This window comes from Aquarana catesbeiana, linkage group LG10 (assembly GCF_042186555.1).
Source record: "Aquarana catesbeiana isolate 2022-GZ linkage group LG10, ASM4218655v1, whole genome shotgun sequence".
NCBI lineage: Eukaryota > Metazoa > Chordata > Amphibia > Anura > Ranidae > Aquarana > Aquarana catesbeiana.
In genome coordinates this window covers 219,557,448-219,578,589 of record NC_133333.1, presented here as the reverse complement: position 1 = coordinate 219,578,589, position 21,142 = coordinate 219,557,448, and positions in this window count along the sequence as shown.

The window sequence follows — 21,142 nt, the reverse complement described above, 5'->3', positions numbered from 1 at the left end:
ATTGTATTCACATAGGCGCTAGTGTCACCTTGGTTATACATTATATGTACAGTACATTACCCAGAAGAAGCCCTGGGCAATATACCCTACCTGGGAGAAGGTCTGGGCCTTAAACCTTACGTGGGAGAATGTCTGGGCCATAAATCTTACCTGGAAGAAGGTTTGGGCCATAAACCTTACCTGGGAGAAGATCTAGGCCAAATAATTTACCTTGGAGAAGGTCTGGGCTGTATACCTTACCTGGGAGAAGGTCTGGCCCATAAATCTTACAAAGGTCCGTGCCAAATACTTTACCTGGCAGAAGGTCTGGGCCATATACTTTACCTGGGAGAAGGTCTGGGCCATATACCTTACCTGGGAAAGCATCTGGGCCATGGACTTTACCTGGGGGATGGTCTAGACCATGTACTTTACCTGGGGGAAGGTTTGAGATATACACCTTACCTGGGAGAAGATCTGCACCAAATACTTTTCCTGGAAGAATACTGTACCATATACAATGATATCTGCACCAGAGAAGCTTACACCTTAATACCTACTTCATACTCATACACAGAGCAAGCCTGTTGGTATATTTTTGGATTGTTGAAGGAACTGAAGCATTCAGAGGAATACTATACCAGTACAAAGAAAACATACAAACACATTGAGCACTGAGGAGACCTGAATTGAAGACCTCGGTGCATCTATAAGCGGCTGTGCTAACCAACAACCCAATCTGAGTATATTTGATGATAGATATGTATGTTTCCTTTCCCCAGATAGATTTTTCTTTATGTTTGATGAAGCAGGGTTTGTGCATTATTCCATATGTCTCCCATACATCATTATCACAAATCATCCATCTTCTGCACTTGTCTAGCTGTAGACAGCACCATGATCCATAACATGCTGCTGTGATGCAAATCAGGACAGTTATCATAGTCTGCAAACAGTACATGAGGAATCTAATGCAGGCAGTGCTCAGACTGGCTTTGTATTGTAAAGAATAGATAAGTAACAGAGCAGAGAGTGAATCCATCACCATGACACGGGCGGCTTTGGACACTAAGGAGTTCCGCGCAGAGTCTTTCCACCTTTGAAAGTACACACAGATGACTTTTACTCAGAAGAGTCAGCATTTTGTATGCCCTGGTATTTTCTACCCTATTGGTCACTAAGACCAATGGAGAGGGTGAATCTCTGCAACGGGGGGGGGACAAAGACAACAACAAATACCTGACAGAAGCTCTAACCCCTTACAATTCTATCCAAAACCAAGAAAAAGGTTTTGGATTTACTTAAATACCATGTTGAAGCCACAGAAACAGATATGGAGCCAGATATTGTCGAAATGTCTTTTTTCCCTGTTACAGCATGGAGTCTTAATATGCAGTCAAATAGGCACCAGAGTTAGACCCAGTGCACTTCATAATCAGCACTCAGTAACAGGCTCAGCCTGACACACCCCCTCTCTGGCCTGACACACCTCCTCTCTTCTTCTGCAATATAAAATTCTGTGTGCGGATACTTGTGCCGAGGCGCGTGGCTGCAGTGTAAGTTCTGGAGGCAACATTTTACAATAATAATAATAATAATTATTATTGCTTTATTTATTATAATATTAATATAAGTGTTCCAAAAAGGTATTTTAAGGCATTTCCAATCAACAATTAGACACAAAAATCACAACAAAATCCATACCAGACCCTTATCTGAGCATGCAGCCTGGCAGGTCAGGAAACGGGGGGGGGGGGGGGCGAGCGAGTGCCCCCCTCCTGAAGCATACCAGGCCCCATGCTCTCAACATTGAGGGGTGCTTGGGGGGGCTCTCCACAACCTTGGGTTGTTGTTGTAGGGGTCTGCGGGTGGGGGTCTTATCGGAATCTGGAAGCCCCCTTTAACAAGGTTCCCCCATATGCCGCCCCCCCTCCCCCCGTGAATTAGTACCCCTACCCATTCACCAAAAAAGTGTTAAAGTGAATAAATAAAAATTAAATAACTCAGCGCTGACACAAAGACAATAAAAATAAAATGCAGACAAGCACAAAGGCAAATTCAACAAACACCTCAAAAATCATATATGTAATAAAAGTGCTGCGCAAATAAATTGTCCATAAAATATAAACTAAAATAAAAGATGAGATGAGATCCCCAGTGAAAAGTCAGAACGCCTAGGGTAGGATCGGGGGTGACCAAGAGATCCCTTCACCATAGATGGATGGCCCCTCACCTGCAATCTTCGACCTGAAACAGGTCACATGACGTCACCCGCGGCTGTCAGTCAACATACGATTACACGCTATTCAGCCGGCACTCGGATCTGAGTGCTGTGTTATGTGAGTGCACCAGTTTGTTTTACTTCATTTAATAAAGTTTAGAAACGGAGAGCACTATATTATCTTTGCTTCATTTCATATGCCATCTGATGAGAGAGAGAGCAGCTTATGTGGAGTTATTACCGCCCGGCTCTCAGCTTACCTACTTGGTTTACATGCTGTGTGACCTGTTTCAGGTCGAAGATTGCAGGTGAGGGGCCATCCATCTATGGTGAAGGGATCTCTTGGTCACCCCCGATCCTACCCTAGGCGTTCTGACTTTTCACTGGGGATCTCATCTCATCTTTTATTTTAGTTTATATTTTATGGACAATTTATTTGCGCAGCACTTTTATTACATATATTAAAGTGAATAAAGACAGTACAAAAGTTTTTGACGATTTCTTTATTAACCGCTTGCCGACCGGCGCACGCCGATTTATGTCGGCAGAATGGCACCGGTGGGCATAAGGGCGTACAGGTACGTCCCCTTTAAGAAGCAGCGCTGCGGGCGTGCACCCCCGCCGCGTTCTCCGTGACCGCGGTTCCCGCCAACTCGATGTCCACCGGGTGCCCGCGATCGTGTCACGGAGAGGTAGAACTTGGAGATGCTTTTGTAAACAAAGCATTTTCCCGTTCTGCCTAGTGACAGGACAGAGATCACTGCTCTCTGTCATCAAGAGCAGTGATCAGTGTCCTGTGTGTTGAAGCCCCTCCCCCCCACAGTTAGAATCACTCCCTAGAACACACTTAACCCCTTCATCGCCCCCTAGTGGTTAACCCCTTCACAGCCAGTGTAATTTACACAGTAATCAATGCATTTTTATAGCACTGATCGCTGTATAAATGACAATGGTCCCAAAAAATGTCCGATGTGTCCGCCATAATGTCGCAGTCCCGATAAAAGTCGCAGATCGCCGCCATTACTAATAAAAAAAAATTATAATAAGAATGCCATAAAACTATCCCCTATTTTGTAGACGCTATAACTTTTGCGCAAACCAATCAATATACGCTTATTACGATTTTTTTTTTTTACCAAATATATGTAGAAGAATACATATCGGCCTAAACTGAAACACAACATTTTTTATATATTTTTGGGTGATATTTATTATAGCAAAAAGTAAAAAATATTGTGCTTTTTTCAAAATTGTCGCTCTTTTTTGTTTATAGCGCAAAAAATAAAAACCGCAAAGATGATCAAATACCACCAAAAGAAAGCTCTATTTGTGGAAAAAAAGGACGGAAATTTTGTTTGGGTGCAACGTCGCACGACCGCGCAATTGTCAGTTAAAGCGATGCAGTGCCGAATCGCAAAAAGTGCTCTGGTCAGGAAGGAGGTAAAATCTTCCAGGGCTAAAGTGGTTAAAAAAAAAAAAAACCTGTAGATCCATTGTCAATCACACCGCCCGCTGCCCTGCCAGACCCAACAAAAAGAAAAAACAAAAACCACTGCTTGCCAAGAACGCTCCTTCAGTCTGCCTGCCATTTGACAGTTCTTAAATAGCATGCACCAGTCTGGATCCTTCTAGAAGCCTGAAGCAGCTCTGTGACGTCTGGGTCAGGCTTCATGAGGGTTCTGACCATTCCCCAACAGATGGGTTGGTAGGGGGCAGGCCCCCTCAAATACTCTGCGTCGGCCCAGCTGTGGCAGTGGAGTTCGGATGGAAGATGGAGATTGAGTGTTAGGCTGTCGGTGGCCCTTGAGGGTTCCCCTTAGTCTGGGGGGAGGAGGTGACCTCGGCCTGGGCTTGGGTGCAGAAGGGACTCTCTTCACACACAGAGGTGTCCGGACCAGAGGCATGGGAGCAACAGGAGAGCACTGCAAATCTCCAGGGAGGAAGACAGCCAGGTGGGCTGGTGAGTGTTAATGCCCCGTACAGACGGTCGGAATTTCCGACAAAAAAAGTCAGATGGGAGCTTCTCATCGTATATTCCGACCGTCTGTATGCCCCATTGGACTTTTTACGTCGAAAATTCAGACGGACTTAGATAGAGAACATGTTCTATGTTTTTCCGATGGAACAAATTACTATCGGGAAAACCGCTTACCTGTATGCTGTTCCGACATACCAAAAATGACACCTGCTCTGAAGCAAGTACGAGACGTCGTACGTGTTGTACGTCACCGCGTTCTTGACGGTCGGAATTTGGTGTGACTGTGTGTATGCAAGACAGCTTGAGCGCAATTCCGACGGCAAAACTGGTCGTTTGTACAGGGCATTACAGTCAGAGAGGACTGAGAGGCATGCCTGAGAGGACTGGGTGGAAGCAGTCTGGGATGGATGCATGGTCAGTTTTGGAGGACTGTGGCGTCTAAGTGCCGGTTCACACAGGGGCGACTTGAGGCGACCTAGCCGCCTGACAAGTCGCCTCCCGTTCTGTACAATGGAACCGTTCTAATAGGAGCGACGCAAGTCGCTCCGACTTAGAAAAAGGTTCCTGTACTACTTTGGGGGCAACTTGGGGCGACTTGCATAGACTTCTATACAGAAGTCGTTTTGCAAGTCGCCGTGGCAGTCGTGTGCAGATCGCCTCGGTGAGGCGACCTGCAAGTCGTGCCGCCCCTGTGTGAATCGGGGCTTAGGCAGGAGGGCTGGAGAAAGGGGCAGCTGCAGCCAGGTGGGCTGGCAGTGCCTGAAAAGGTGGTGCTAGGATCAGTAGCCAGAGGAGGAGGACAGCTGGGCACTGGGACTTTGCTACACAAACAAGAGGCCTGCAGTCCCTGCTTGTAAAGGGCGTTTGCTATCCTGTTCGCGGGGCAGAATTGCAGCGTTTCCGTTTGTGATCCTGAATCGCCGCAAAATGCGGGATGCACTTGCAATCACTGTTATTTTCAAAGGTACCACAATTGCTTGACCAATCGCGGTAAAATCACGCAAACAGAATCGCAGGACGTCTGTCGCCCAAAATAAGTTTGTAATGGGGATCGTAAGTGCATCCTGTGTTTTGCGGCAATGCGGGATTGTGGGCATAAACGCACAAATTCCGCCCACAATCAGAAACGCCATGGTGTGAATGAAGCCTAAAATGCCTTAACAGCCCCCTTAATGGGGCCCCCTTCCAACCTCAGGCCCAATAGCGGCCATATGGGCTGTTATGGCCATTGTTACATCGCTGGTTTATACCTCTACATTGGTGCTTTTCACATTGAATATGTTGTTTTTATTTGCAATCTCTTTACTGTCTGGATGGTTATATTAGCAGCGTACAGCCTCACCCCAGCCACTAGTAAATAGTGATTTGTCATTAATTCCACGCACCGTACTACTCTGGGGTCTTTTTTATGGACTTCCTTTATCCGAGACGTCCAAAAAGACAGTAAAAGAAATGAGTAAATACGCCGAGAGACATTTATATAACAAGCACAGGCTGAGAGCCAGGAAATCTCCATGTTTTACTTAACAGCCCTCCAAATTCCTGATCGTTAACCTGACAAAGCCCTAAGAAGTGTTCAAATGTTCATCATAAATAGTGCAGAATCCACCAAACCTGCTCTCTCTAGAAGTGGCCCCAAATGTCCTCTACACAGTCAAGAACACAGAGCAACTGTGAGGAGCACTGCTAGAAAATCACCCGAAAGATGACTTACACACGATGAGAATATTGTACAAATGATTGCATGCTAGTCTCTTATCGAAAATGAAGAGGGTACTCAACTTAAGAAAATTCTCATACGACAGAATACAACTTCTGAAGTGATGTAATGTGTTGTATTGTATTGTAATGTATTCTTTTTAGGGTTACAACGATACCGATACTGGTATCTGTATTGGCGCCGATACTAGCCATTTTCGTGAGCATCGGTACTCGCGAAAATTCTCCGATACCAGAAACCAATACCGGAAGTGACGTTGCTTGGAAGCGGACCACCTCTTCCTCCCCTCTGGACAGTGCCATTCCGCCTCCTCCTCCCAGTGGCATCGCTGGGTTCAGGCCTGCCCGTCCTAACAGCCCAAAAGCCTTGTCTCCTCGCTGCACACCTCCCTCCTCCAGCTCTGACTCCCAGCCACACAGAGCGCTGGATCCAGGCTCTCCCTGGCTAGATGCTGAGGCAGAGAACACAAGGGGCTCTGTAGGAAGACACTGTACGGACGGTATCCTGTTGTACTGAGCAGGGCTCTCTCCCGTCTCCGTGTGCTGTCCGGCCAGCTTCTCACCTGAGAGAGACTCCTGTACCATGCCTGCAGTCTCTGGCTGTCTCCTGTACTGTCTGCAGTCTCTGACTATCTCCTGTACAATGTCTGCAGTCTCTGACCGTCTCCTGTAGTATGTCTGCAGTCTCTGACTGTCTCCCTGTACTATGCCTGCAGTCTCTGACCGTCTCCTGTAGTATGGTGTAGTCTCTGACCATCTCCTGTAGTATGTCTACAGCCTCTGACCGTCTCCTGCACTATGTCTGCAGTCTCTAAATGTCTCCTGTACCATGCCTGCAGTCTCTGACGGTCTCCTGTACCATGCCTGCAGTCACTGCTGTCACTTCTGCCTGTTGCCTCCTCCTTCCCTCTACCAGCTGTCACCTCTGCCCCCATGTCTCCCAATAACCCTTCTATCCCCATCCTCTTCCCCCCAGCGATCACAGCCTTTTCCATCCCAACTCTCCCATCCCACAATCCCTCTTTCACCCCACCCTCAACCACCTTGCTTTCACTTACCCTCCCCTCTCACCCTGTCGTCACCCAACTCCCGAACAACAACCCCCCCCCCTTCCTACCGTCACCTTCCAAACCACCCCTCTTCCTAGGAGATAGGTATTGGTAATTGGTATTGGCGAGTACCTGCAAAAAAGTATCGTACTTGGTGTTAAAAAAATGGTTGTAGGTATGAAGGGGTGGGTGTGCTGCCTGTCATCTGAAGAGTGATCCTCTACAGTGAATCACTCCTCCCAGGTGAGTATGCAATAGGTGGCTATTAGTTGCTATAGGTGGTGTTTCCCGTCACCTGAACAGTGATTCCCTACAGTGAATCACTCCTTCCAGGTGAATATGGAATAGATGGCTGGTAATTATTCCTGTCACCTGAAGGGTAATTCCTCAGTGGGTCACTCTTTAAAAAAAAATGTGCTTAACCTGTGACCTATATTGAATGGTGTACTATTGTAGCTCTATTAAATGTGCTGTTTATAACCATTTGTAGTCAGTCTTCACGCGGTAACCCTAACTACCAAGACCTGCGGTGTGCCTTGGTCTCGCTGGTCGGTACACCTAAAAGAGGGCATACCCTGAATAGGAGTATGAGAAAGATGTGCTGTGAATGAAATTAAATTGGGGAACGGGAGCGTGGGAACCAGGAAGACAAGCCGACGAGGGACCTGCAAGAGGAGGAGGGATATATACCCCCTGAGACTCCTCCTACAAATCCAGGCCAGCCTTCTAACATATCCAACACCCAGTCCTAAAATGATTGTGCAAAGGGTGATAGTGATCTCATCTAGAACAAACAAAATTCATCCCTAATAATACATCCCAAACATTATAGAATACTTGTGCAAATTCATATATGATAAATTGATGAGAAATTGGTCATGATTTGAATAAAAATTAATAAAATAAAAGTCCAGTGAAAAAAAGTGTCAAAAAGAATATATAAAAAATGGGTAAAAAATCAACAATAATGTTAAATCCTAAATAGTGCAAAAAAACCCGCAAATTACACACAAGCGGACTTTTCAGCATCAAACGTCCGACGGTCTTTCCGACAGGCTTTCGACGGAGTTACGACAGACTTTCGGACGACTGGACTTGCCCACACACGAACAGACTAAAGTCTGTTCGAAAGTCCGTTGGTTTGAACGTGATGACGTAGGAAGGGACTAGAATAAGGAAGTTCATAGCCAGTAGCCAATAGCTGCCCTTGCGTCCTTTTTTGTCCGTCGGACTAGCATACAGACGAACAAATTTTTCGACCGGACTCGAGTCCATTGGAAAGATTTGAAACATGTTCCAAATCTAAAGTCCGTCTGAATTTCGACAGGAAAAGTCAGATGAAGGTCCGATGAAGCCCATACATGGTCGGATTGTCTGACCGATTCGTTCTGTCGGACCAGTCTGGTAGAAAAGTCCGCCTGTGTGTACACGGCATAATTCTTTCCAAGCATGCCTGATCTTGCTCTTCCGATTTCGGACAAATACTATAATGATTAAATGAAAAATCGTACGATCTGGTATCAAATGAAAAAAATCAAGGTTTGTCCCTTCAGATAATTTCGGATGAACTATTATGATCGGCTCTCGAAAGCTGTGTGCTAATGACCAGATGATCGTACGATCATTCCGATAGAGGTATTTTGCTTCCTATTTTCTGATCGTGTGTACTAGGCCTTAGTAGTTTTTCACTAAAGTTCAGGACTGCATGTGGAGGGTCACTCTGGGATCCAGTGCGAATTTTCTGCACATGCGTGCGGTCCTCTGATCTGCCTCCTGAGATTTCTACATCAATCATCTCAAGAGGCAGATCGCTGGATGACAGCAGAGGTAGTGAGCCAGTCAACAGTAAATGGCTTCAAACATGCGTGGGACAAACATAGATCTATAGTCAGACAATAAAGTTAACGCCAAAAAAAAAAAAATGGGCAGACTCGATGGACTACTCTGTCTTTTTCTGCTGTCACTTTTCTATGTTTCTGTGGCTCTAGTACATGTGCAAAAACGGCGCAGATGTCTTCCAGTTTATTGCCATGGTGTTTCTGCACATGGGGTCCCTGCAGCGTGTCTGCGCATGTGCTGGACATGAATTCACAGCGCTGGAGAGGAGCTTTGAAATTGCCGCCGTGTGCGTGCGCCGGCGGCGGCGCGCGCCTGCCGCGAGCTCCGTGAGTCGGGTCGCGAGTCCCGCAGACTCGATCGCCGCGGGGATACCCGCAATCGCCTCACGGAGAGGACGAACGGGGAGATGCTGATGTAAACAGCATCTCCCCGTTCTGCCTAGCGACAGGCTCACTGATCTCTGCTCCCTGTCATCGGAGCAGAGATCAGTGTAGTGACACACACAGCCCATCCCCCCTACAGTTAGAAAACACTCCCTAGTACTGATTTAACCCCTCCCCGCCCCCTAGTGGTTAACCCCTTAACTGCCAGTGTCATTTATACAGGAATCAATGCATTTTTATAGCACTGATTGCTGTACAAATGACAATGGTCCCAAAAATGTGTCAAAAATGTCCGCCATAACGTCGCAGTCACAATCAAAATCAAAATCGCTGATTGCCGCCATTACTAGTAAAAAAAAAAATTATTAAGAAAAATGCCATAAAACTATCCCCTATTTTGTAAACGCTATAACTTTTGCGCAAACAAATCAATAAACGCTTATTGCGATTTTTTTTTTTTTTTTTTACCAAAAATATGTAGAAGAATACGTATATCGGCCTAAACTGAGGAAAAAAAATGTTTTTTTTATATATTTTTGGGGGATGTTTATTATAGCAAAATGTAAAAAATAACGCGTTTTTTTCAAAATCGTCGCTATTATTTTGTTTATAGCGCAAAAAATAAAAATTGCAGAGATGATCAAATACCACCAAAAGAAAGCTCTATTTGTGGGAAAAAAAGGACGTCAATCTTGTTTCAGAGCCACGTCCCACGACCGTGCAATTGTCAGTTAAAGCGACGCGGTGCCGAATCGCAAAAAGTGCTCTGGTCAGGAAGGGGGTAAATCCTTCTGGGGCTGAAGTGGTTAAAGTAGATGTAAACTCAATCACTGATATCTCATATAAGCTTTAAAATATTGCTGAATACATCTCAGAATATATTTCAGAAGTCACACGCTTGCCAACATTTAAAGCAGAACTTCATTCTCTCAGTCAACTTTGACTATTTTTAATCCTTATGCTCCTAGCATCAGTAAAAGGATAGAAATGTATATTATATTTACTTGTTTTACATTTTTCTTTTACATTTCTTCAGTTACCTCCTGACTTCCGTTCCTAGGCAAATAACGTCATACATCCCAGGAGTCTTCCGAAGGGGAGGAGGGATTTTCTCAGCTAAGCACGCCACCCTGCCTGCATGCCTGAGCTAAAGGCAGATGAATTCCAGGAAGTAAATGCTACATGAATCATCTGCCCTTACCCAAGATTGCCACAGCCAGAAATGCTAGGAGGGGGGGTGTTTTTCAAAATGATTTCTCAGCGAAATAAAGCATGGAGACATGGATGGATGGGAGAGTTTGCTTTGATGATTAAAAATGAATTAAAAAGCATTTTCGGTTTGTGGTGCTCAGATGCAGTGTAGTTCCGCTTTAAGTCTTGGTCTTCAGAATACAGTTAACCCAGCCCAAAATTTTTATCAGGCCTACCCACTGACTGGGTGGTCCCACCCAGGCTCCATCCTTTGCCCACCCAAACCCCACCTCTAAATATGCAACAACCACCTCCTTGTACCCCCAGATCACCCTACTACACACATTATTGAGTTGCTGCCAGTGGGGATCTGTCAATAAGAAGAACTCCCCCCCCCCACCCAAAGTTGTAACATGTTAAAAATGGTTGGTCAATCATATATATTATCATTAATAAAAAATAAAAATAAACACTGTTCATATTCGTTTATATGTGTGTATGGCGGGGCGCCGGACTAATGAGTATCTGTTAGGTCAGTAAGCTTTTGAAAAGCATGTGATTTAAGGCTGAGCTCTAATTGGCTTGTTTCAGATTGTCCTTGGGGTGAAGAGCACTGTGCCCGGAACCCTCCCACTTTCAATATTCGTCATCGCATCATTTCTGGTTTCCGGCTTCTCGTCCCATGGAATGCAAGGCATCCTCTGGTGGGTGCGGACCTGGAGGGGGGAGCGCCCCCCCCCCCAAACATTTTCAGCACCAGCCGCCAATGTCCTGGTGACACTGTGATCCCAGGACATTGCCCAGGACACAGCATCATCAGGACTGAAGGCCAACTTGTGGGAATGTTCGACCTTCAATTTCCTTCTATTGCTCTCAGCCAAATCTGAAAAACTCCTTGTTTTTTGCTGCTGTGATCCAACTTCCTTTTAGAGGGTGGCTATATTCGTTCTCCATGATCCCCCTGTATGTAGGAACGTAGCCACTTTATCTTGCTGGCTCCTAGGATGGACTGAGGTCTAGGGACTATGGGACTTGTAGTGTGCATAGAGCACTGCACATGACCACGAGTAACGATCATTCCATACAAACGGAAGTGAGAGGGTAAAAGGAGAGGATCAGGAGATCACAGAGGACATTACAAGGAGTCAGAAAAACACAGTAAGAAACAATTTTTCGAAAAATAGTTTAGAGGGCCATGAAGTAGTGGAGGCTTATGGATTATTTTTGGAGACTAACGATATTGTTTAGTGTCACTTTAAATCTGCAACTTTTATTAACCGCTTCAATACTGGCCACTTTTACCCCCTTCCTGCCCAGGCCAATTTTCAGCTTTCAGCGCTCTCACAGTTTGAACGACAATTGCGCGGTGATGCAACACTGTACCCATATGACATTTTTTCCACACAAGTAGATCATTCTTGGGGGGTATTTAATCACCGCTGGGTTTTCTATATTTTGCTAAAAAAAAAACTAAAAAAAGACCAAAAATTTTGAAAAAAAAATTTTTTTAATTAGTTTCTGTCCGAAAATGTTGTAAATAAGTGATTTTTCTCCTTCACTAATGTGCGCTGATGAGGCGGCACTGATGGGCACTGAAAGGGTCCTCTGATGGGCATTGATGAGGTGGCACTTATGGGCACTGATGAGACGGCACTGAAAGGCACTGATGTGGTGGCACTGATGAGGAGGCACTAATATGTCGAACTGATGAGCACTGATAGGTGCCACTTATGGGCAATGATAGGTGGCACGGATAGGTGGCACTGATGGCCGGCACTGAAAGGCAGCACTGACTGGCATCACTGAAAGGTACAGATTGGCATCACTGATGGGCACAAATTCACATCACTGCTGGGCACAAATTGGCATCACAGCTGGTCACTGACTGGCATCACTGTTGGGCACTGATGAGACAGCACTGAAGGGCACTGATTAGGTGGCACTGATGAGGAGGCACTAATATGCTGCACTGATGGGCACTAATAGATGGCACTGAGAGGCGGCACTGATAGGCGGCACTTATGGGCAATGATAGGTGGCACGGATAGCCGGCATTGATGGCCGACACTGATGAGCAGGCACTGATGGGCACTGAAAGGTAGCACTGGCATCACTGACAGGTACAGATTGGCAACGCTAATGGGCACAAATTGGCATCACTGATGGACACATATTGTCATCACTGATGGTCACTGACTGGCATCACTGCTGGGCACTGTTGGGGCTGCACTGATAATCAGGGCACTGATTACCTGTACAGGTCTCCCCTGCAAGGAGATACTGCTGATCTGCTCTCCTCTCCTCACACCGATTACCAGCACTTCCAAGTTTACATGTGACCGGCTGTGATTGGACACAGCTGATCACCAAGATCGGGGTCACGCCATGTCCGAGGGACACAGCACGCCTGCGATCACTGCACTGCACACCCTCGTGGGCACACGGGTGCACTGAGATTGGGGTGACGTCATATGATGTCATTCCAGAACGAGAGGGGATCCCACCCACCATCATTTGACTTTACGGCGGCCAGAAGGTGGTTAAAATGAATCCTAATGATCCTGCCATGAAGGTCCTTGTGCAGTCACTTCCTGTTATAGAGTGACAACGCTCCTGTCTTTGTGCTTTTCTTGTCACACATAATAGAGACACATTACACAGGCATGATTTATTGATGCCATTATCAGGAAAGCTGCCCCCAGAGATGCCCTGCAGCCATTGCTTGAGAACATGTCGGCAGGAAGTGGCTGCAGCAGATCAGTAGCGCAGGGAGGGAATAATGGATAAAAAAAGGTGAAAGCAAGAATTTAAAAAAATGACACTTGTCTATGATATACAGCGCACCTTGCAAATTACAAGTCATCCGGAGAGAGTTTACTTTAATTTGTACAATGATTGTAAAGCATGTATCAGTGTATTCAATTAGATTTCAGTTGGGTCAAATGGAGTATTGATCATATAAGGAGGAAATATTTATTCTGAATAAGCTGTAATGCGCAGAGGCCCCGGTATGATTAGCTTTGATTTGTTAGCTAACTGTGCATGGGTCGATCAGTTTATTTCTGAATAAAATATTTCAAACGGAACTACGCTGCATCTGAGCACCACAAACTAAAAAACGATATTTTATTCATTTTCATTTATTTAAAGCAAACTTACCCATCTATCCACATCTCCATGCTTTATTTTCCTGAGAAATTATTTTGAAAAACACCCCACTAGCAATTCTGGCCATGTCCATTTTGAGTAAGGGCTGATGGTTCACGTAGCATTTACTTCCTGGAATCCATCTGCCCTTAGCTTAGACATGCAGGCAGGAGGATTTGCTGGGCTAAGAAAAAACCTTCCTCCCCTCCTGAAGACTCCTGGGATGAATGACATCATTCGCCTAGGCCAGAAACCAGGAAGTAACTAAAGAAATGTAAAAAAAAAAAAAAGTTTAAAACAAGTAAATGTAGTATACTGTACTATTTATTTACTAATGCCAGCAGCATAAGGATTAAAAATATTTAGTGTTGAGAAGTGACATTCCGCTTTAAAATAAATAAATAAGCGGATTGGAAAAAGACAAGGCAGGTGTATAGAGAAGGGAAACGATTGTTGAATCTACTGAAGATAGGGCCCCATTGTACATTATCTCGGGGCCTGGTACAAGGCAGGTTCAGTATTTGGTGTCATCGGTGGATGGTTCTCTCTCTGGAAAGTGAATTCTGCATCTTTATGACGAGGACAGAACTTTGAAGATGAAATACATGGGACAGTTTCTGCACAGTTACATCCGAGACGAGATTGATGGCGGGATAACAGTTTTCTGACAGCCATATTTTCCGGGCGGCAGATGAGATGACAGGAACACATTACACGGCCCTTGATAGAGGGGGAGAGACTGATTAAAGCGGCAGATTCTGCGAGTGACTGAAGTACAGGCCGCACTCTCCACTCGCCGGATGAATGAGATGGACGGGATTTTAATACACTTTATCCCTAGTTTACCTGGCATGTGGCAGACAGTGAGAGCCAAAGACAACATTTACAGAGAAATTTGTGTAAGGAGAGAGCTGGGAAGGGGTACAGAGAAAAAAACAAAAAAAGAACAAGGATCACTATGACCCCATAAACAGAAACAAGGCCCGATCCACAACACTGTCCCCCTGCCTATTGTACCCCAATAATCCCCCTCTGTCCCTTTACTGTATCCCAATTGTACCCCCTCTGTCCCTCTACTGTCTACTGTATCCCAATTATACCCCCTCTGTCCCTCTATTGTATCCCAATATTCCCCCCCCCCAGTCCCTCTACTGTATCTTAATAATCCCCCCTGTCCCCCTACTAAATTCCAATAATTCCTCTTCTGTCCCTTTATTGTACCCCAATAATCCCCCCCTCTGCCCCTCTACTGTATTCCAATAATTCCTCCTCTGTCCCTCTATTGTACCCCAATAATCCCCCTTCTGTCCCTCTATTGTACCCCAATAATCCCCCTTCTGTCCCTCTATTGTACCCCAATAATCCCCCTTCTGTCCCTCTATTGTACCCCAATAATCCCCCCTCTATTCCTCTATTGTATCCCAATAATTTCCCTTCTGTCCCTCTATTGTATCCCAATAATTCCCCCTCTATTCCTCATTGTATCCCAATAATTCCCCTTCTGTCCCTCTATTGTATCCCAATAATTTCCCTTCTATCTCTCTATTGTATCCCAATAATCCCCCCTCTATTCCTCTATTGTATCCCAATAATTTCCCTTCTGTCCCTCTATTGTATCCCAATAATTCCCCCTCTATTCCTCATTGTATCCCAATAATTCCCCTTCTGTCCCTCTATTGTATCCCAATAATTTCCCTTCTGTCCCTCTATTTTATCCCAATAATCCCCCCTCTATTCCTCTATTGTATCCCAATAATTTCCCTTCTATCCCTCTATTGTATCCCAATAATTCCCCTTCTGCCCCTCTATTGTATCCCAATAATCTCCCTCCATCCCTCTATTGCATTCCAGTAATCCTCCCCCCCGTCTTTCTATTTTACCCCAATGCACCCTGTGTCCCTCTCTTGTACACCGAAATTCGCCTTCTTTCCCTCTATGTTACCCTAATCTCCTCTCTGTCCTTTTGTTATACCCAAATCCCAAATTCTGGATGAACCCGCTGCACACCGTTATATACTGTACCCTTTCTAGCAAACTTTGCAATTAAAAAAGAACAGGGATATTTAGCTCACACTTATTGCACTACATTTTTAAGCTGGCAAACTGCATCAAAGTTATCCCTCAATGGCCAGTCCTACTCTGCTCTGTAAATGCTGCTGTGGACACAAACAATGCCAACATGGGGCAAATAGACAAAAAATGCAGGAGAGCTACTATGTTCAGAAGGATTAACTTTGACACAGTTGGCCAGATTAAACATGTATGGCAATAAGTATGAACTAAAAATCCCTGTTTTTGTTGCAAAGTTTGCTAGAAAGGGTATATAACAATGTGCAGAAGGTTCATCCAGAATTTCTAATGTTAATATGTGGCCACACCCCTTTAGCACCTATAGGCTATATACAGTGAGGGAAAAAAGTATTTGATCCCCTGCTGATTTTGTATGTTTGCCCATTGATAAAAAGAAATGATCAGTCTATCATTTTAATGGTAGATTTATTTTAACAGTGAGAGTCGAGACAGAACAACAACAAAAATATCCAGAAAAAGGCATTTCAAAAAAGTTATAAATTGATTAGCATTTTAATGAGTGAAATAAGTATTTGATCCCCTATCAGTCAGCAAAATTTCTGGCTCTTAGTTGTCTTCTATACAGATAACAAGCTGAGATTAGGATCATGCAGCGCCCCAGTACTGGCAGCACTCATGCAGCCCCAGACCATGACACTCCCACCACCATGCTTGACTGTAGGCAAAACACACTTGTCTTTGTACTCCTCACCTGGTTGTCTCCACATACACTTGACATCATCTGAACCAAATAAGTTTATCTTGGTCTCATCAGACCACAGGACATGGTTCCAGTAATCCATGTCCTTAGTCTACTTGTCTTCAGCAAACTGTTTGTGGGCTTTCTTGTGCATCATCTTTAGAAGAGGCTTCCTTCTGGGAAGACAGCCATGCAGACCAATTTGATGCAGTGTGCGGCGTATGGTCTGAGCACTGACAGGCTGACCCCCCACCCCTTCAACCTCTGCAGCAATTCTGACAGCACTCATATGTCTATTTCCCAAAGACAACCTCTGGATATGACGCTGAGCACATGCACTCATTTCTGTGGTTGACCATGACGAGGCCTGTTCTGAGTGGAACCTGTCCTGTTATACCGCTGTATGGTCTTGCTCACTGTGCTGCAGCTCAGTTTCAGGGTCTTGGCAATCTTCTTATAGCCTAGGCCATCTTTATGTAGAGCAACAATTCTTTTCTTCAGATCCTCAGAGAGTTCTTTGCCATGAGGTGTCATGTTGAACTTCCAGTGACCAGTATGAGAGAGTGAGAGCATTAACACCAAATTTAACACACCTGCTCCCCATTCACACCTGAGACCTTGTAACACTAATGAGTCACATGACACCGGGGAGGGAAAATAGCTAATTGGGCCCAATTTGGACATTTTTATTTAGGGGTGTACTCACTTTTGTTGCCAGCGGTTTAGACATTAATGGCTGTGTGTTGAGTTATTGAGCAAATTTACACTGTTATACAAGCTGTACACTCACTACTTTACATTGTAGCAAAGTGTCATTTCTTCAGTGTTGTCACATGAAAAGATATAATAAAATATTTACAAAAATGAGAGGGGTGTACTTACTTTTGTGAGATACTGTACACAAAGCTGGAATGGGCTACAAGACCATCGACAAGCAGCTTGGTGAGAGGGTGACAACAGTTGGTGCGCATATTTGCAAATGGAAGAAACACAAAATAACTGTCAATCTTCCTCGGCTGAGGCTCCATGGAAGACCTCACCTCGTGGAGTGCTCAAACTAGCACATAACCTCATAGAACACCCAACAGAGAAGCTAGGGATTTTTTTCACCTAAGTGACCGACTCGTGTATACTAATAAATCAGATGTCCACATGGGCCCCATTTGGTCCTCCACCAGATAGGTGTTCCCTAAACAGGATGAGAGGGGACAATTACTTTTTGTGAGTTTTAAGACATTTCAGAGAAAACCATAGGATCTCTTTATTTCATGGAAGGGTCCACAGCTGTACTTAAAGCAGAGCTTTACCCATAATACCCAAATAAGCACCGCTAAAAATAGCGGCGCTTTACCGCCGACGCCCCCAATGCCTCATTGTGAAAGTAGCCTTATAGTGCAAAAAATAAAAACTCAGTGGTGATTAAATACCACCAAAAGAAAGCTCTATTTGTGTGAAAAAAAATGACACAAATTTCGTATGGCTACAGTGTTGCATGACTGAGTAATTGTCATTCAAAATGTGAGAGCACTGAAAGCTGAAATTTGGTCTGGGTAGGAAGGGGATTTAGGCACCCAGTGGGCAAGTGGTTAACCACTTCAGCCCCGGAAGATTTGGCTGCTCAATGACCAGGCCATTTTTTGCGATACGGCACTGCGTCGTTTTAACTGACCATTGCACGGTCGTGTGGCGCTTCACCCAAACATAATTGACGTCCTTTTTTTCCCACAAATAGAGCTTTCTTTTGTTGGTATCTGATCACCTCTGCGGTTTGTATTTTTTGCGCTATAAACAAAAGAAGAGTGACAATTTTGAAAAAACACAATATCGTTTACTTTTTGCTATAATAAATATCCCAATTTAAAAAAAAAAAAAAAAAAAATGTCCTCAGTTTAGGCCGATATGTGTTCTTCTATATATTTTTGGTAAAAAAAAATCGCAATAAGCGTATATTGATTGGTTTGCGCAAAAGTTATAGCGCCTACAAAATAGGGAATAGATTTATGGCATTTTTATTATTTTTTTTTTTTACTAGTAATGGCGGTAACCTGCGATTTTTTTTTTTTTTTTGAAAAATTGACAATTTTTATTGAATTTTCCAAGAGAGAACAAAATTGACAACATAAAATACAAGGTAACACAATTTGAAGCATAGTAGGTAGTTCTGAAGTAAAGTCCAAACAAACCACACTCGATGTGAGAAGCAGGACATTATGTGCCAGTTGAGCTAGTAACCGTTAATAGGCTACATTGACATGACTTTATTCAGATATTACTGCATGTATACCTTGCAAAACTAAACAAAATTAAATAGGTTGAGGGGAATGAAGAAAGGTAAGGAAGAGTAGAGAATAGAAAAAGGGGGGGAGGAAGAGTAAGATGAGATGAGTAGAGATAGGAGAGAAATAGTGGAGAATGATGAAGGTGAAGGAACAGCGCCCCGCCTCCGAAGCCCACGACCCCCTGGAAGCAGAAGGAACCAGTAAACCAGGGCCTGCAATAGGGAAAATTTAAGTTATGGGATTTTCTAAGAGGACCCATAGCTCCCATATTCGATTATGCTTCTCGAGATTATCATTCAAAGAGGCTGTCAGGTACTCCATTCTCTTGACATCTCTTATCCTGGAGTGCAACTCCGATATCGAGGGTGGTTCTCTCTGCTTCCATTTTAGTGCCACCAAGCATCGTGTTGCATTTAATATATGTGACAGAAGTTTCTTGGACATTTTAGGGAGATAGATTGGTGGGAGACCCAACACAAAAATCTTCGGATCAAAAGGCACCTCAACATCAAAGATGGACCGGAGCAGGGAATGTAACATCTGCCAGTATGAGATAATCAAGGGGCAGGTCCAATAAATATGGAATAGCGTCCCTCTATCTTTGCAGCATCGCCAACGAGAATCGGCCAGTGGATACATGGAGTGGAGCAAGTCTGGGGTCTGGTACCAATGGAAAAAAATCTTATATTGGTTCTCTTTATATAGCGTGCATACAGAGCTCTTAGAGGCCTGGGACCATATAAGCTGCCAGGTGTGTAGAGGGAGATCTGCTCCCAAGGCTCGCTCCCACTTTCCCATATATGCATGACCTGGTCCGGTTGGCGAAAAATCATGCGTCAAAGGCTGGTAGGTTTGTGAGATCATACCTTTAGGGGACGAGCTCTCTAAGCAGTTTTTCAAAGTCAGTTAGTGGGGAGAATTGAAGATTGGGGACTAGAGATTGTGCATAATGCCGTATTTGTAGGTAGCTAAAGAAAGCCTGTTTGGGAATGTCGAAGTCTTTTTGCAGGTCCTGAAAAGATCTCAGCGTTCGAGTCCTGGGGTCTATCAACTGGTCGTAGCGAAATAGGTTCTTTTCCAACCAGAAGTGTGACATCTGTGAAGTCAGACTATCTGGAATGTTGGGCTGAATAGAAAGGACGTAACCGGTGAGGAGGGGGTGGTAAGCGGGTATGTCGATTTAGCACGACGCCACAACTGGCGTAGAAGGGACATTGGTCCCAATAGCTGTAAGCTTTCCGCAGGTACATCAGAGCCCCATAACATGGAGTTCGGATGTATAGGGGCCAACCAAAGCTTCTCAATTTGTGTCCAGCGATTGAAAGCATGGAGAGTACACCAAGAGGCCACAGGGCGTAGTTGGGCTGCTAAATAATATTTGGCTATGTTAGGAAAGGCTAGGCCACCCTGATTACGAGAGGCATAGAGAACCGATTTAGCAATCCGGTGTCTCTTATAGTTCCAAAAGAAATTTATCAGGTCGCTCTGTAGTCTCTTGAGGTGTGAGGTTGGCATTGGTATCGGAAGTGTCTCAAATAGGTATAGGAGCTGGGGTAAAATCGTCATCTTCAGGGTCGCTAGACGCCCAAAGAGAGATAGTTTCAGGGATTTCCATTTGGTCAATGAAGCTCTGATAGCGGTATATAAGTGGGGAAAGTTAGCTTTATAGAGGGAATCATATGTGGTGGTGAGATGGACCCCGAGATATTTTAAGGAGGAAGTCTTCCAGGAGTAATTAAATGACTGCGAGAGAGCCGATAATGTCTGAGGAGGCATATTGAGGGGGAGGGCCTCTGTTTTAGAATTATTAATTTTATACCCAGATAGGGCACTATATCGTTCCAGCTCTGTGTGTAAGTTCGGTAGAGAAATGTGGGGTTGCGTCAGGGTGAGGAGAACGTCGTCGGCATATAGGGAAATCTTAAAGTCTCTAATACGAACTGGGATACCATGAATATTTGGATTCTCCCTGATGTGGGCTGCTAAGGGTTCGATACACAGGGCGTAAAGGAGTGGTGAGAGCGGACAGCCTTGCCGCATTCCATTAGATATCGGGAAGGTGGTAGATGTAGCGTGTTGGGTGCGTACCATGGCCGACGGGGACGAATAGAGGTGAAAGATGGCTTGTAAAAAGGGACCTTTAATTCCGGCACGACGTAGAGTCGCAAACAGGAAGGGCCAGCTTAGCCTATCGAAAGCTTTTTTGGCGTCAAGACTGAGCAATAGTGCTTCTAATTTAGTCCTGTTTGCAACCTCCACAAGGTCAATGACCCTACGTGTATTGTCCCCTGCTTGGCGCATAGGTATGAAGCCTACCTGATCTTTGTGGATCAGTGATGGCATAAAATTGTTTAATCTATTAGCTAATAGTTTCATGAAAATTTTAAGATCTGCGTTGAGTAGCGCAATGGGTCTGTAGTTTGATGGTAGGCTGTGGTCCTTTCCAGGCTTGGGGATCAGCGTGAGGAAGGAATTTTGCATATTTCGCGGGACAGGTGTTTCAGATAGAAATGAATTAAACAAGGTTGTCATATAAGGGAGTAAACACGGTAGGAAGGTTTTGTAGTACTGGTACGGAAGTCCATCA